The sequence below is a fragment of the Schistocerca cancellata genome, chromosome 11, assembly GCF_023864275.1.
Source record: "Schistocerca cancellata isolate TAMUIC-IGC-003103 chromosome 11, iqSchCanc2.1, whole genome shotgun sequence".
Taxonomy (NCBI): domain Eukaryota; kingdom Metazoa; phylum Arthropoda; class Insecta; order Orthoptera; family Acrididae; genus Schistocerca; species Schistocerca cancellata.
The window spans coordinates 11,505,548-11,521,263 of record NC_064636.1 but is presented as its reverse complement, the minus strand read 5'-3'; positions in this window follow the sequence as shown (position 1 = coordinate 11,521,263).

Sequence of the window (15,716 nt, the reverse complement as noted above, 5' to 3'; positions counted from 1 at the left end):
CTTCTTCAGTGTCTGTGCGTTGTCTCAACAGTTTGCAGTGTGGTTTATCGTCAAGTGTGAACGGCTCCGTGTTTGTCTCTCTGTGTCTCCTATTTTATCGCCCACCATTTTGTGACTTTTCTGTTTTTCTCCTGTTTTTTGTGCTTCTGTCTCATTTGGCTGAAGAGCGGCGTAGTGTGCTGCTGCCAGCCTGCTTATTGTATAGGCATTAAAATGACAATAAAGTAAAAAAAAAAAAATATTTTCCTGTGGTGTTTCCTCAAGCTCCTTTCCGGCCGAACGTGGGGTCTGGACCCCTCCACCATCCTCCACACCTATAAGTCCCTCATCCGCCCTATCCTCTGTTACGCCCATCCCGCCTGGATCTCCGCCCCCCCTTCCTTTTATAAATCCCTCCAAATCCTTGAACGCCATACTCTCCGCCTTGCCTATCGCATCCGTCTCCCTTCCCCCACGCGGATCCTGTATGACCTTATCCCCTTCCCCCACCTCCTCCTCTTCCTCGAAAGGCTACGAATCCTATACACCTCCCGAATCCTATACACCTCCCGTAAACTCGATCCTCCTCACCCGCTCGTCTCCCCGATCCTCTCCCACCCCCGCCCGCTGCCGCGCCTGTACTCCCACGTCCCACCTGGTCTCCATCTCTCCACCCTCCATACCCTCTCCCAAGGTGGCTTCCGCCAGCTCCCCCTCCCTGATGATGTCCTCCTCCCCTGCATCTACCCCTCCTATCAACTTTGATCCTTCCCCCCCCCTCCTGTGTCCTTTCCTTTAGGCACCCTCCCTCCCTCCCCCCTTTCCCTTCCCTTCTCTTTCCTTTCCCCCTCCCTCCTACCCTCTCTTCCGGGCTTCCCCTCCCCCTTCCTCCCTCCCCCTCTCTCCTTTGCCCGTGGCATCTCTGCTCTCCCCTCTCCCATCTCCCCTTCCTCCTCCTCCACCCCCCTCTTGGCAGGTCCCCGGACTCGTACACGCTCAGTGAACATTCGCGCGCCGGAGACCATCGCCACCAGTGTTCAGTGTGTGTGCATCGTTTTGTGTTTCGTGCAGTTCCGAATCAACTGTTCACATGTGCCGTTGCCGTTCTCCGTGCTTTGTGCGCCATGTTTCCAAGTGTTCGTGTTTTTTTCGTCCAACGTGAACGGCTTCTTGTTTTCTTATATTTTTTGTATCTCCGTTTTTTTGCCCGCCGTTTTTTTTGTATTGTATCTCTCACCTCTTTATCATGTTGTTTGTTCCACTTAAGGCTGAAGAGCGGCGAACCATGCTGCTGCCAGCCCACCTGTATAGGTGTTTAAAATTACAATAAAGGAAAAAAAAAAAAATATTTTCCTGTGGCAGTTATCGTTATTGGCTCACAGTTCTCACTCTCTGGCAGTTATTGCACTACCATTACAAGTAACCTGGAAGTTGGTAACGGAATAACAGTGTGTCTGTGTCCCTGATACAGTGACTCCAGTCTTAGACCCCGGTGATATTACAGAGACGATAGTTACTGGAGCGAACAAATATTTACGTACTTCTTCGGAAATAGCCGCTGGCCATCGCGAATGACAAATAACATGTCAGAAAGTATAACATAATACAGTGGAATATAATAATTATTATCCTCATCATTTGTCAGGAGATTGTCAAAATATGTGAATATATCACAGTAACTGCTAATATTTACAGAATTGGTACACTGACAGAATAAAACACAGTTACATACTTTTAATAAATTTATCGTACACAGAATACCCGATCTTGACTGTTGCAACCAAGTGCTGTCAAAACTGAAATATAGCAGAATTTTTACCTAAGTTGGTCTATCAGTCTCTGTTGCGATATTCATCAACAGAATAGAAGGAGGGGTTAATGGAAGCGTCTGATTCCACCTGTCTGCTTTGACGTAAAGGTGTTGTAGTGTGTGAATGTCGTTACGGCACGGTGTTTATGAGTTGGTTTTGTGTGTGTGTGTGTGTGTGTGTGTGTGTGTGGTGGGGGGGGGGCTGTCGATCTAAGTTGCAGTGCCGGAATTTGCTGGTGGTAATTAATTTTTTTTTTTTCTAGCTGTGATGTTTTGTGTATTTATGAAGTATTGAATGTGATTTAATTTATGTAGGGATGATTGATTTGTGGACTTTTGGGATCGTGGTTTTATTTTTCGCAGTTGTAGGTGTTGGTTTTTTGGCATCAGTAGCTGTGGTGGACCTATATAGGTCACCGGAAATGACCGATTCCCATTTTCATAGTTGTGTGTGTTGATGTTTTAGTATCGTCATCTGAGGTTGACCTATGTAGGTCAAGGGAAATGTCCGATTCCAATTTTCGTACTTTTAGTAGTGGGTATTGGTGTTTTGGTATGGTCACCTATAGTTGACCTATATTGTTCAAGGGAAGTGTCCGATTCCTGCAGATTTTTTTTTTTTTTTTTTGGTGTAGCAGAATGCTGTATTTTTTTTTCTTTTTGTTCTTCATTTTGTGTTTTGGGATCATGGTGTGTTTTTTTTTACTAGCTTGTCCTCACCCTAAAACCCCCAACTTCCCGCAGTTGTCCCATTGGTTTGATTGTATTTTTGGTGAGAAATGTTATTGTATTATTTATATGTATCTTCGTGTTTGTTGCCATGTGTATTTAGTGACGTCATAGACACACTTAAAATAGACATTTCCGGCATATTGATGACGGGTGGAATCAGACCCTTCTGTATCAAATAGTCTTTCAAACACACTGTAAACCGTGCTTTATCTGAAACCAAGTTTTTAATGGTTGCTGACTTGCTGGCAGTTTATTGAAAATGCATGTTCCTGAATACTGGACCCCTTTTGGACCAAGGTAAGTGATTTTAGGTCTTTATGTAGATTGCTGTTCCCATTTCTAGTACTGATATTATGTATTAAGCTATTGGTTGGAAATACTTGTAACAAATTTCATTAAGGAATAAATATACTAGGAAGCAGTGGTTAGAATACAAAGTTCCTTGAACAGGTTCCTACATGATGTTCTTGAATTGATACCACAAACAATTTTTATTACACGCTTTTACATGCGAAAAACTTTTGCTACGTTTGATAAGTTACCACAGAATATGCTCCCTTATTAAATAATAGAATGAAAAAATGTGGTATGCCCTTCCCAACTGAATTTATTATCGAGTTGTAGTCCCAGAAATATAACACTGTCAACCTTTTCGATCTGCATGTCTTCATATGTTATAAACATGCTGTAGCTGGAGAAATCGAGCAGTTTCCAAATTTGACATAAAACTTGGATTAGCGTACTCACACTTTCCCCAGTAGGTCTAGCTTTTACAGCACAAGAGTAAACGAATCTGTCACATTACGTATATTTTTTTTTTTTTGTATTACAAGGCTGTACACTTTATTCTATTATGTGAGCAGCACAAGAAATTAAGCTTCGAATTTAACCTACAGTACTCAGTTTACATATTACTTCATACTTAAAAACGCACGTTGTTAACATTTTACTCAAACAGTGCTTTGGCGAAGTTCCCTGTACTTTCTGTCGCAGCTGCGAAGATAATATTTCTAATAGCGACCGATAACCTACAAACATATAATATGAAACATTAATAATCGTTCTAACATCAACTAAAATGTACCCGGAGTTAATAAGCTAAGGTTATGACACGATTCATACGACATTCCTGCTATTTCACACTACTCGCAGTTGTACTGATAACTGATGGATTCCAACTATGTCGTTATTTAACTGTCGGAGTATTCGGTATTCGCTAGCGAAAAATAACTTGGCAGTTATTAATAACTGTTAAAGATAACGGTTATCAAAGAATAACTGGAACTGTGTTAACGGTTACTCCAGAATAACCGTTTGGCCCACCTCTAGTCTAGCGACAGCGAAACACGGGAAGTGACGTAGTTCACACAAGTTACCACATCCAATTGAAGGCGTTGCGAGTATTATCTTTGTAGAAGAAATTTTTGGTGGGCGGAAAGATCTGTGTTTGTTATTGTTTTCATCGAAGTGGTACATGCTGCATGGAACTGTGGTAGTAACTCAGCAACAGGCTATGTGGTACTGTGATTTCTAAGAGACGAAAAACGTAACGCAAAATTGTTGAAGAGGAAACAGGAAACGTAATATACATTCCCATTCTGGGATCGGTTAAAATGATTTTGGTTAGAATATCGTATTTTCCCATAGAACATAAATGTATAGGATTTATTTGATTCTGTGACGTATGTACTCAAGCTGCACATGTAGGGTTGTACTCATGAACGTTATAAGCGGCAGATTTAGTTTCATAGCCGTGTTGTATGCAGCTTAGGACTGTTGTAGTGGCCGCCGGAAGGCTTCTTCAAAGGCAACTCTCGTTTTAAACTTGTTGAGATGTTAAATAATGGAGTTGATGAACTTTATTTTTAGAGATGAAACTCGCTTTTTAGCAGGAAGAGAAATGCAGCAAAACTGGAGATACTGTGCGAAATTTGCATTTACAAGACAGATGCTGAAACAGCAGGTAAGGATTCATACGAATGTCTCTACTGACATTCAGAAAATTCGTAAATCAAATCAATGTCTAGTAAATTCACTCTTTATTATTAATCATAACTGTCATTTGAGAATAAATGGTTTAGGATGTACGTATTAAAATTTCATTGTTAGAATGGACAATTTTTAGATATTAGCAGTACTGCTTAGGACAGATTGAATAAAAGTATGCTGTAAGCCTTGTTTCATGGGACAGTAGAGTGAGAAAGTTCTCGCAAGTGCAAAGCAGGTACTACTGGCGTTTTTAGCTTATACCAATAACATGCAGACTCTGAACAAATGTCCCAACAGTGATTACGTTTCATTCTTGATAATGTAGTCCTGTTTTCTTGGCAATTGGCAGTCACTGCCTCATCACTATTTCCTACCCGAGGCTAAGTTGAGGTTATTCGCACTAGGTCAGCTGCTGACGCTACACCCATCTGCTTTGACCCGTAATGTCATGGTGAACCTCGATGCTTTTAGTGTCTTTGTAGACTGTGTGTTTTAGTATTTGGTGGCACTATCTTGTGCTGGATGTTTGTTAGTGAGTTGTTCGACATGAATTGAATGTTTCAGGTTGCTATAGAAAGAATTTGTGCTGTATTTCTCGTGAGTTACTTTGAATTTTCACATTTTAGCTGATTGATTCATTTTTATGTTTGGAAATATTAGTGCCGTGAGTTTCTTGTGCTTAGGGATTTAATATTTCCTCTTTTCTTCAGTTGTGAAGAATCAGATATTTATGAGTAGCTCATTGCTTGTTGCAATGGGCGTAGTTGTTTGTGTAAATTGAAATTGGTGGTAATGAAATTTTTCATGAATTTTCGGGATTTCCTTGTTAGTGTTTGGTAATTGTTGGATTGTTATTGGTGTGTATCATGGGTACTGATGTACCATCTTCGATTAGGATACATTTCCGATATTAGTCATGTAAGCTTGGTTTCGTTTGTTAATCTGACAACTTTGGTTTACATGTAGAGTAAGTGAACGTGTGGTTTCTAGGGCTTTGCTTGTGCTATGTGGGTGAAGTGAAATCTGCAACACCATGTTTTAGAGTGGTTGGTTCCTGGTATGCAGGGCTTTGTTAGAGCTATGGAGGTCATGTGAAAATTGTGTTGAGTTTTTGAGTTCTGTTTGGGTTACTAGTGCTGAGGTCTTCATTTGAGATATATAGGTTACGGGAAATTTACAACACCAATAGTTTTCATTTTTGTAAACTTTTTTGTTAAATTTTGAGGATTTTGTGTGCTCGATTTTTGGGCAAATATGAGTTTTGTAGTGATGTCATTATTCTTACTGTCGTATATTTAGTTTGTCCTCTTCATTTGGTTGTCCTGTTAGTTTCATTCCACTGCTAGAGTTAAATACTTCACACATTATTTATGTTTGTTCGCAGGTGTAATGAGTGACGTTGTGATCACCGTATTGTATGTCCTTGAAATAGTGTACACCGTGTTGATGGCATTACTGGTCAAAACAGTCAGGTGGATTAATGACTTACTGCCAATCTACCTTTTATAATTCAGTAGTAGATCACTTCATGTAAACTGATTTTGTTCTTCAGATATAGTTTGTGTGTATTTCAATTAATTAAAAATAATGCTATGTTCCAAGGACCATTGGTCTCTTTCTATCAAAATGGTGTAGATTACATTGGTTTTACATTCTGTGTCTTTTTGTATTTATGGCTACATACTGGCTATTTACAGATTACCAGATAGCCCACTGGCTGAAAAGTAATAATAATGAACATAATGGTCTCTGTCACTGTCCCATTACTGTTACAGAATGTTTACATTTACTGCTAAATAGACAAGCAATCATTTTAGTCTTTTATACTACAAGTTTTTTTTAAATATCCGTCTTTAGAGTAGAAGTTGGCTGAAGAAGCAATTTCAGTTCGGATTTAAATTTGTGTAAAGGCTTACAGCAACGAGTTGCCTTTGGTTTTATTCTTGAGTTTCTATTCACCATGAATGCTGTTGTAACCGCAGGAACAAGCCAAGTCTAAAAAGCAGTACCTTAAAAATAGTACGTAGGGAGAAGTTAAGATTGTAGCGCTGGGACGCCAGGCGTGGCCGAGGGGCCAGCCGAGGCGGCACTCGAACGGCTGGGCAGCTGGGCGCGTTGATAGGAAGTAAACAGCCAGCAAATACAAACGAGGGTCTGTGCAGGGGTGCATGATAAGCATTCAATTAAGACTATCAACAAGAAAGCATTCCTGGCTAGAGAGAGAGGTCTGGGAGTGGAGAGAGAAAGCAAGAGGGCCCTTGGTGGGGTCAGCACTACGTCATGAGGAGCCAATGAAGGGCTCAGGACGCAGTGTGTGACCATATAGGGAGAGGCGTCTCTGCCCCTCCACTCAGCCTCTGAAGAACAATAGCAACAACAATGTTCTAACGAGACCAAATAAGGGTAAGTTGCCTTCGACGCTACGTCATGCCAAGCGCTGGCGGGGTCGGAGGGGAAACGCGAACAAAACCCGAGAGCACGCCGCTCTGGGGGGAGAAGCGAAGCTAAGCTAAGTTGTGTCGGGAGAGTTAGAGAGTGGTAGCGGCAGCCGACTTGGGCTGGGGAACGGGCTGTAGGCAGGCAGCCGGAGATAGTCGCTGGAGTGCGTCAGGGCGTAGCCGCGGGACTCTAACGTAGGGTGTTAGGAAGCTTGGCAGAACTTCTAGTAGGCAGTCGGAACGGTGGAGTCAGTCACTGTCTCTGTGTTAGACTTGGCTTTCCTGTGAGTGCAACCACCGTCAGATAGGGCGAGCTGTACTCATATGGAATAAACCGTAAATTGTTAAAGTTATCACGACTTTAATTTCCACCGCCTTCCTAGCCTTGTGACAACCAGGGATTTCTCCATCTTAGCCAGATCAAAGTCTCCCTCTCACTACGGTCAACCGGCTAAAATCCCATCCACGAACCGTGTCGCTCAATCCCTCGCAATACCCACGCTTGGGACGCGACATAAATAAAAACTTTTGGTGCCAGGTGTGGGGTTATCACAAAGGCGCATAAGCTTCTACCTCCAGAAGACATTAGATTTTGCTACAGCGACTGTGGCAATTGGCAGGAAGTTGTGGCGACTCGCAACTTTCAGCATTAGTAGCACCAGTACGTCAGAGTCCGGAAAGGTAGTCCTCGCGGGTGCAGGGCAACGCAGGACAGCGGCAGCGCGACGCGGAGCGACGAGGCACAGAGGTGCCTAAGCAGCCAGCGTTCGAGTCCGGGGGTCCGGGCCGAGCAGCAGCAGAAGCGGCAGCAGCCGTAGCAGCGGCAACCGAGGAGAGCGACGGGGTCGGCACAGCCCAGCAGAGCGGCGGCCAGCGCATCGCAGCAGCGCGGGACAGCGCGGACACAGAGACAGCGCGGGGCAGCGCGGAACAGCGCGAGCACACGGACAGCGCGGAGCAGCGCGGGACGACGCGGATCAACAAAGCAGACGGCGCACCACAAGAGAAGCGGTAATTGTAAACTGCCTTAAGAATAGTGTATTTTGCTGTGTAAAGTGTTAACTTAGTTAAGATGCCCCTAACTAATGAAGTTGCGTCATCCTCCACTAGTGGTAAGATGTCAGTGAAAGAGGCCCTATGTATTGTGTCGAAAGTGTTCGAAGGGAACAAGAAAGACTTAAGGGAATTTATCGAAAACGTAGATGCAGCTTTTGAATTAGTAAAGCCAGAGGAACACGAAACGTTATTAAAGTTCGTTAAGGCAAAAATAACCGGTGAAGCTAGGTCGAGATTGCAGGTGCGTGAACGCACAGGTACGTGGCAAGAGGTGAAACGCATTTTGGAAGAGAATTATGCCAGTAAGCGTACTATAGACTATTACGCTTGTAAAATTTTCCAAGCCAGACAGGGACAAGGGGAACCAATAGCAATGAGGGCAAGCAGAATTGATGAAATGCAGAGAGACTTTCGAGAAGCAGTAAATAGAGTTACGGCCCGAGAAAACTTGAAAGGTGCAATAGAACTAGTTGACTCCCTAGGAAGAGCGTGTTTTATACAGGGTTTAAGTAATGACAGAATACAGACAATAGTGAGAAGCAGAGGCGATGAAATCACGTTGGCAGCAGCAGTGGAATTGGCACTGCAGGAAGAGAGTGCGATATTGTCTATGAGAGAGCGGGGACTAGCCCCGAGGGTAACGTACACTCGAAATAAGGAAGCTGTAAAAAGCGCGAGAGAAAGTAAAGAGTTGAAATGTTTTAATTGTGGGCTGAGAGGTCACATAGCGAGCAAGTGTAGGAAAAGCAGGCCAGAGCATAGAGTACGAACCATGACAGGTAGAGAATTTACAAATTTTTGCTATGGGTGTGACAAGCCGGGACACACAGACATGGAATGCAGGGTGCGGTTAAGGAAAGTTCACCCGGTAGATGTCAGGGAATTCAGAGGGAATCACAGAGAAACCGATGGAGGGTTACGAGAGTGGAGATGTCCACAGTGTAATTTACCGGGGAACTGCGGAGTTCCGTGTACGAGAGTAAAAGATGTCGCATGTTTTAAGTGTAAGCGGCAGGGCCACTACGCGAAAGATTGCCACGAAGGGCCCTGGCACGCCTGGAGAAAAGGCAGGGTGCCAGTATCGAGTAAAACAGGAAAGGTGGTACAGGGAAACTAAGAGGCGGCAAGGCCGCGCAGTCGGGCCTTGTTGCGATAGGTAAGCCCACAGTGAGGGTAATCGACTGTGCAACAGAAAACGACGTGGTCGTATTGTACTGTGTAGAACTAAAGAAGTATTTAAAGTTATTAATAGACACAGGAGCACAATTGTGTTTGCTAAAGCGGACGAGTATTCCGGTAAAGAGTATGCTTGGGATCAATGAAACAGAAAAGCTTCGGTTAAAGGGTGTGACGAGTGAAGCTGTTAGCACTATAGGCACGGTACAAATAAACTTAAGTATAGACGGATCTGAAAAGGTGAGACAGAAATTTCACGTGTACGGTAGAGGGCTAGACATTCCGTACGACGGATTGATAGGGAGAAATTTCTTGACACAGCATAGAGTCAAGCTGGACTATGCGGGTAAAGTGATAAGACTAAAAGGGCGAGATATACCCTTAGTAGTAGAGGAAGAACCAAAGGGACACGAGAAAGAAGCAGATTCAGAAATAGGAGGGGAGATAGGGCCCCGGGAAGAAAGAATAATGTTGTTGAAAGTGGACGGAAAGGTACCACGGGGAATCGAACGAGAAATGGTCATACCAAGGCAGGAGATTGCACAAGGGGTGCATGTACCTGAGTCCTTAGTAAAAGTGAGAAATGGGAAATGCATAGTAAGTGCATTGAACGTGTCAGAGGACAGAGTTCGATTAGGAAATGTCAGATTAATAGCGGAAGAGTTAGAACGAATAGCGAAAGTACGCGAAGTGAGATGTAGCACTGAGGCAGTAGGTAAGACGGAAAGTCGTGCTAGTGTGTTGCGAAGGCAACTCAGAATGGATCATTTGAACGGCGAAGAAAAGAGCGCTCTAGCAGAGGTCTGCACGGAGTACGGAGATGTATTTCATCTGCCGGGGGACAAATTGTCCTATACTTCTGCAGTGAAACATAGAATACCGATTGCGCCGGAACACGCGGGGAAAGTAGTGAACGCTAGACCGTACAGGATCCCTGAAGCGCAAAAGGAAGTGCTAAAAGAGCAAATAGAACAAATGCTGAAGGATGACATAATTGTCGAAAGCAAGAGCGCATGGAACGCACCGTTACTGTTAGTTCCAAAGAAGTTAGATGCCAGCGGCAAGCAGAAATGGAGAATAGTAGTGGACTACCGACAATTAAATGACATCACGGTAGGCGATGCATTTCCACTGCCGAATATCTCCGATATCCTGGATCAATTAGGGCAAGCCAAGTACTTCTCGACGCTTGATCTTGCAAGCGGGTACCATCAAATATTGACGGACGAGAAGGACAGAGAGAAAACGGCATTCAGCTCAAACTATCAACATTACGAATACAAAAGAATGACGATGGGACTGAAAGGAGCCCCAGGATGTTTCCAAAGACTAATGAACACAGTATTGGCAGGTTTACAAGGTGTTAAATGTTTTGTCTATTTGGATGACATAGTATGTTATGGGAAAAACCTGCAGGAGCATAACGAAAAGCTCCGGGAAATATTTGACAGGTTGCGAGAGCATAACCTGAAGTTGCAACCAGACAAGTGTGAATTTCTGAGGAAGGAGGTAATATTTCTAGGTCATTGTATCACGGACAAGGGAATATCACCGGATATGGCAAAGGTGGAGAAGGTGAAGTTCTTCCCACAGCCGAGAACAACAAAAGAACTAAAAGGGTTTCTGGGATTGATTGGGTACTATCGACGTTTCATTGCCAATTTCAGCAAAATTGCGAAACCTCTCCATGAGCTCCTAAAGAAAGGAGTAGAGTACCAATGGGGAGAACGACAGAAGAATGCGTTCGAGGAACTGAAAGAGAAATTAGTGAATCCTCCGTTACTTCAGTATCCTGACTTTATGAAACCGTTTATAATCACGACGGATGCGAGTAACGCAGCGTTGGGAGCCGTGTTATCGCAAGGGAAAAAGATTGGCGAAGACTTGCCGATTGCATATGCATCCAGAGCACTGAACAAAGCAGAACTGAACTATAGTACAACGGAAAAAGAGTTGTTGGCTATAGTGTACGCGGTAAAGCAGTTTAGGCCATACGTGTATGGGCGAAAATTCACAGTGGTGACAGACCATAAGCCACTAACATGGATTTTCAGTGTGAAGGACCCGAGTTCGAGGCTCCTAAAGTGGAGACTGAAGCTCGAAGAGTACGACTACGAGGTAGTATATAAGCCAGGAAGGCTAAACAGTAATGCGGACGCGTTAAGCCGGATAAGGCAGGAAGAAAAGGAAGAGAGAATTTCAAAGCGAAATGTGGAGGCGGAAAGAACCTCCGTAGCACAAGCAAAGGCGGAACAGAGTTTCGTAAACGTGCGGCAAGCGCAAGTGTCAGGTGAAATAAAGCAGGAAACCAATGGTAGTGAGGAAATTAGCCACGAAGAAAAGGAAAGCATATTAAAGGAGATGCACGATAATCCTTTGGGAGGGCACCAGGGAATGCATAGGACATTCGAGAGGATAAAAGCGTACAAGCAGTGGCGCGGAATGAAGCGAGACATTGAAAATTATATTAGAAAGTGTCCATCATGCCAAAAGAACAAAAATACACAGATGAAAACAAGGATGCCATTAGAAATTACAGACACAGCTGAGACAATATTTGAAAAATGTGCAATGGATATAGTGGGTCCACTAGATGTATCTAGTACAGGGAAAAGATACATGCTAACGTTCCAAGACGATCTGAGTAAATTCACAGTAGCAGTCCCGATTGATAAGCAAGACGCGGAAACTGTAGCAGAAGCATTTGTGGAAAATATAGTACTAAGATATGGGATTCCATCAGTTTTGTTAACAGATCAAGGATCGAATTTTCTGAGTGATGTGTTTAAAAGTGTATGTAAATTGTTGAAGGTAAAACGTATAAATACCACAGCGTACCACCCTGAGTCAAATGGTGCTCTAGAAAGGAGCCATAGAACAATTGTAGAATATCTCAGACATTTTGTAACAGGAGATCAAAGTTCATGGGACAAATGGGTACCGTATGCAATTTTTGTATTCAACACTACACCACACAGCAGCACAGGTTATACACCATTTGAGTTAATGTACGGAAGAAAGGTTAACATACCAGGAGTACTGCAGCAAGAAACACCACAGGTAAGTTACGATTATGATTCGTATGTAAATAAGCTAAGAGCAAGAATGCAGGAAGCCCATAGAGTGGCTAGGGATTCTATTATAAAAAGTAAGGTAATCAGTAAAGGACAGTATGATTTGAAACAGAACCCAAAAGAATTTAATGTAGGGGACAAGGTATTATTACACGACGAATCAGTGAGACGTGGTAGATCTCGGAAACTAGATTCGCAATGGAGAGGTCCATTTGAAGTATTAAAAGTGGAAGGTCCTAACGTAGTCATAAGAGTTAAAAGAAATAAAGAAACAAAAGTACATGCCAACAGGCTGAAACAGTTCTTTTAAATTTCAGGTATGGCACTCAAGTGGCAAGTGATGCAACTCATCATAGTGGTAGCAACATACAACTTCGTTGCATCAGAATACGAAACGAACGATTTTAAAGTGACCTCAATACCAAGCTCATCAGGACTATATTACGATCACGTAGGACAAATAGAGATATACAGTACCACATGGAGAATAGTTACATATGTTAATTTAGATGTAATAACAGAAAGATTCCAAAAAGCCGAGAGGTACGGCAAGGCAGCGGTACAGCGGTGCCGTGACACATTGAAACAATTAAACATTGGATTAATAGAATGTAGGGTATTAGATCAGCAAGTTACACATCCCGTTGAAAAGATTACAGGGCTACAGCAACTCGTACAGCAACTCACAAAACACGAAACCAGAAGAAAGAGAGGAGTATTCAACTTCGTCGGACAGGTAAGTAAAATACTGTTCGGAACATTGGACGAAGCAGACGCAGCATACTATAAGGAAAGAATAGATGCTATGGAAAAGAATTCGGAAGGGTTGCTGAGGTTAACTAAGGAACAGGTGGCAGTGGTAAGGGCCACGTTAGCAGGAGTAAACAGAACAGTGTATACACTAGAATCAAACGAACACATTCTAAGAACAGGCATGCAGAGACTCGAAAGGTTTATGAAAGAATACGTGAAGGAGACAGATATAGGTTTCAAACGAGTAGCAACTTTTGCCACCGTAACGGAACAAGTATTACAATTAGCGGCAGTGTTTGGCCAAATCGAGGAAGAGTATGAGCAAATGATAAATGCCATTGTAAATGCTCAAAAAGGAATACTTCAGCCTCACATAATTAACCCAGTGCAAATTGTGAAGTATCTAAGTTTAATCCGAGACGAATTAAAGGACGTGAAGTTTCCTGTTCCTCTCGCGGAGTCATCAGGCTACCTCTTGTTAAGAATAATTGACTTAGATGTGTTCATTTCCGGTAGCATACTAGGGTATGTAATTAATATCCCCTTAATAGATAATAATAATTTCAATTTGTACAGAGTTCTCCCATTACCAAAGGAGATCCCAAATATGAAAGGAAGGTACATATACATACAGCCAGAAAAAGAATTTCTACTGATAGATGAATCCAAAAGGCAGTACGCGAAACTTTCCGCGGATGATTTAAAATGTAAAGAATTGAGTAAGAGCAGAAGACTGTGCAGACAGTCATTTGCATTGCTATCGACATTCGACCATGAGGAATGCGAAGCCAAATTATTACAACCGGTAAGAGAAATTCCGGAAGATTGTGTGCGAAAAATAGTCGCACTAAATCAGAGCCTTTGGACCCATCTAAACAGTAATGAATGGCTATATGTAGCTCCGAAGGAAGAAGGACTGACAGTATTATGTGGAAAGGAACCCCCGAAGGATTTATTAATGAAAGGGGTAGGGAAGATAAGCTTTTATAGCAAATGTAAAGGGTATGGAACGAGAGTGTTCATACAAACAGATAGAGTAATTCATAGTAACGTAACGAAAAAGGATATAATACCTCAAATTAATTTAGAATTTGACTGTTGTGTAGTAAACGAAGAAAAGAAGAACGTCTCAATGCTAACTTTAGATTTACCATTGGAGCAGGTAGTAACCCAATTAGACGACTTGAAAGTCGCTGGGAAAAGGTTGGACGATGTCCAGCGGATGGCAGAAATGCAGGAGGAAGAACTAAAATACTCCAGATACCTTACCCATTACTCCGTAACTACATACATAGCTATAGCAATAGTCATTGTTATTGTAATAACATGTTGTTGTAGAAATTGTAAATGCTGTAAAGAATGCTTCAAAAGTTTATGGAAGTACTTTGACGATAGTAACTGTTGTGGAAAAGTATGTATAAGAAACACCATAGTAAATCAATATCCAGAGACTAGCTTAAGTAGAAGACAAGCTAATAAAGACACCGAAGAGGTAGTAGTATACGAAAGATGTGGTAAAAACCAAGAAGACTCAGTTCTGTTCAGAAACAGACGATAAGTCAAACCTACAGTTACAATATATTAGAAGTGTCTTATGAAAAAGGTGTAATCAATTTTAGTGTTTTGTCCATGTTTTATGAAACTGTACGTACTTGTAATTACCAATGTTGAATGAAAGTGGTATTTTGCATCAATGTTTAAAAATGTACCTTGATTGTAATTGTATCAATGATTTAAAAGAAAAGAAGAAAAAGTGTATCTTGACAAATGTATGTGTAAAATGTTTGTGTCTCACATGAAATTAAGTGTATATGAAAGAAAAAGAAAACATATGAAGTGTAATATATGTAACAAAAGAAAATGTAAGAAAATAAAATGAGAGAATCTCAATTGACGCTACTCTGAGGAGTAACGCCAATTTCCCTGGCGGGGGAGGTGTTGTAACCGCAGGAACAAGCCAAGTCTAAAAAGCAGTACCTTAAAAATAGTACGTAGGGAGAAGTTAAGATTGTAGCGCTGGGACGCCAGGCGTGGCCGAGGGGCCAGCCGAGGCGGCACTCGAACGGCTGGGCAGCTGGGCGCTTTGATAGGAAGTAAACAGCCAGCAAATACAAACGAGGGTCTGTGCAGGGGTGCATGATAAGCATTCAATTAAGACTATCAACAAGAAAGCATTCCTGGCTAGAGAGAGAGGTCTGGGAGTGGAGAGAGAAAGAAAGAGGGCCCTTGGTGGGGACAGCACTACGTCATGAGGAGCCAATGAAGGGCTCAGGACGCAGTGTGTGACCATATAGGGAGAGGCGTCTCTGCCCCTCCACTCAGCCTCTGAAGAACAATAGCAACAACAATGTTCTAACGAGACCAAATAAGGGTAAGTTGCCTTCGACGCTACGTCATGCCAAGCGCTGGCGGGGTCGGAGGGGAAACGCGAACAAAACCCGAGAGCACACCGCTCTGGGGGGAGAAGCGAAGCTAAGCTAAGTTGTGTCGGGAGAGTTAGAGAGTGGTAGCGGCAGCCGACTTGGGCTGGGGAACGGGCTGTAGGCAGGCAGCCGGAGATAGTCGCTGGAGTGCGTCAGGGCGTAGCCGCGGGACTCTAACGTAGGGTGTTAGGAAGCTTGGCAGAACTTCTAGTAGGCAGTCGGAACGGTGGAGTCAGTCACCGTCTCTGTGTTAGACTTGGCTTTCCTGTGAGTGCAACCACCGTCA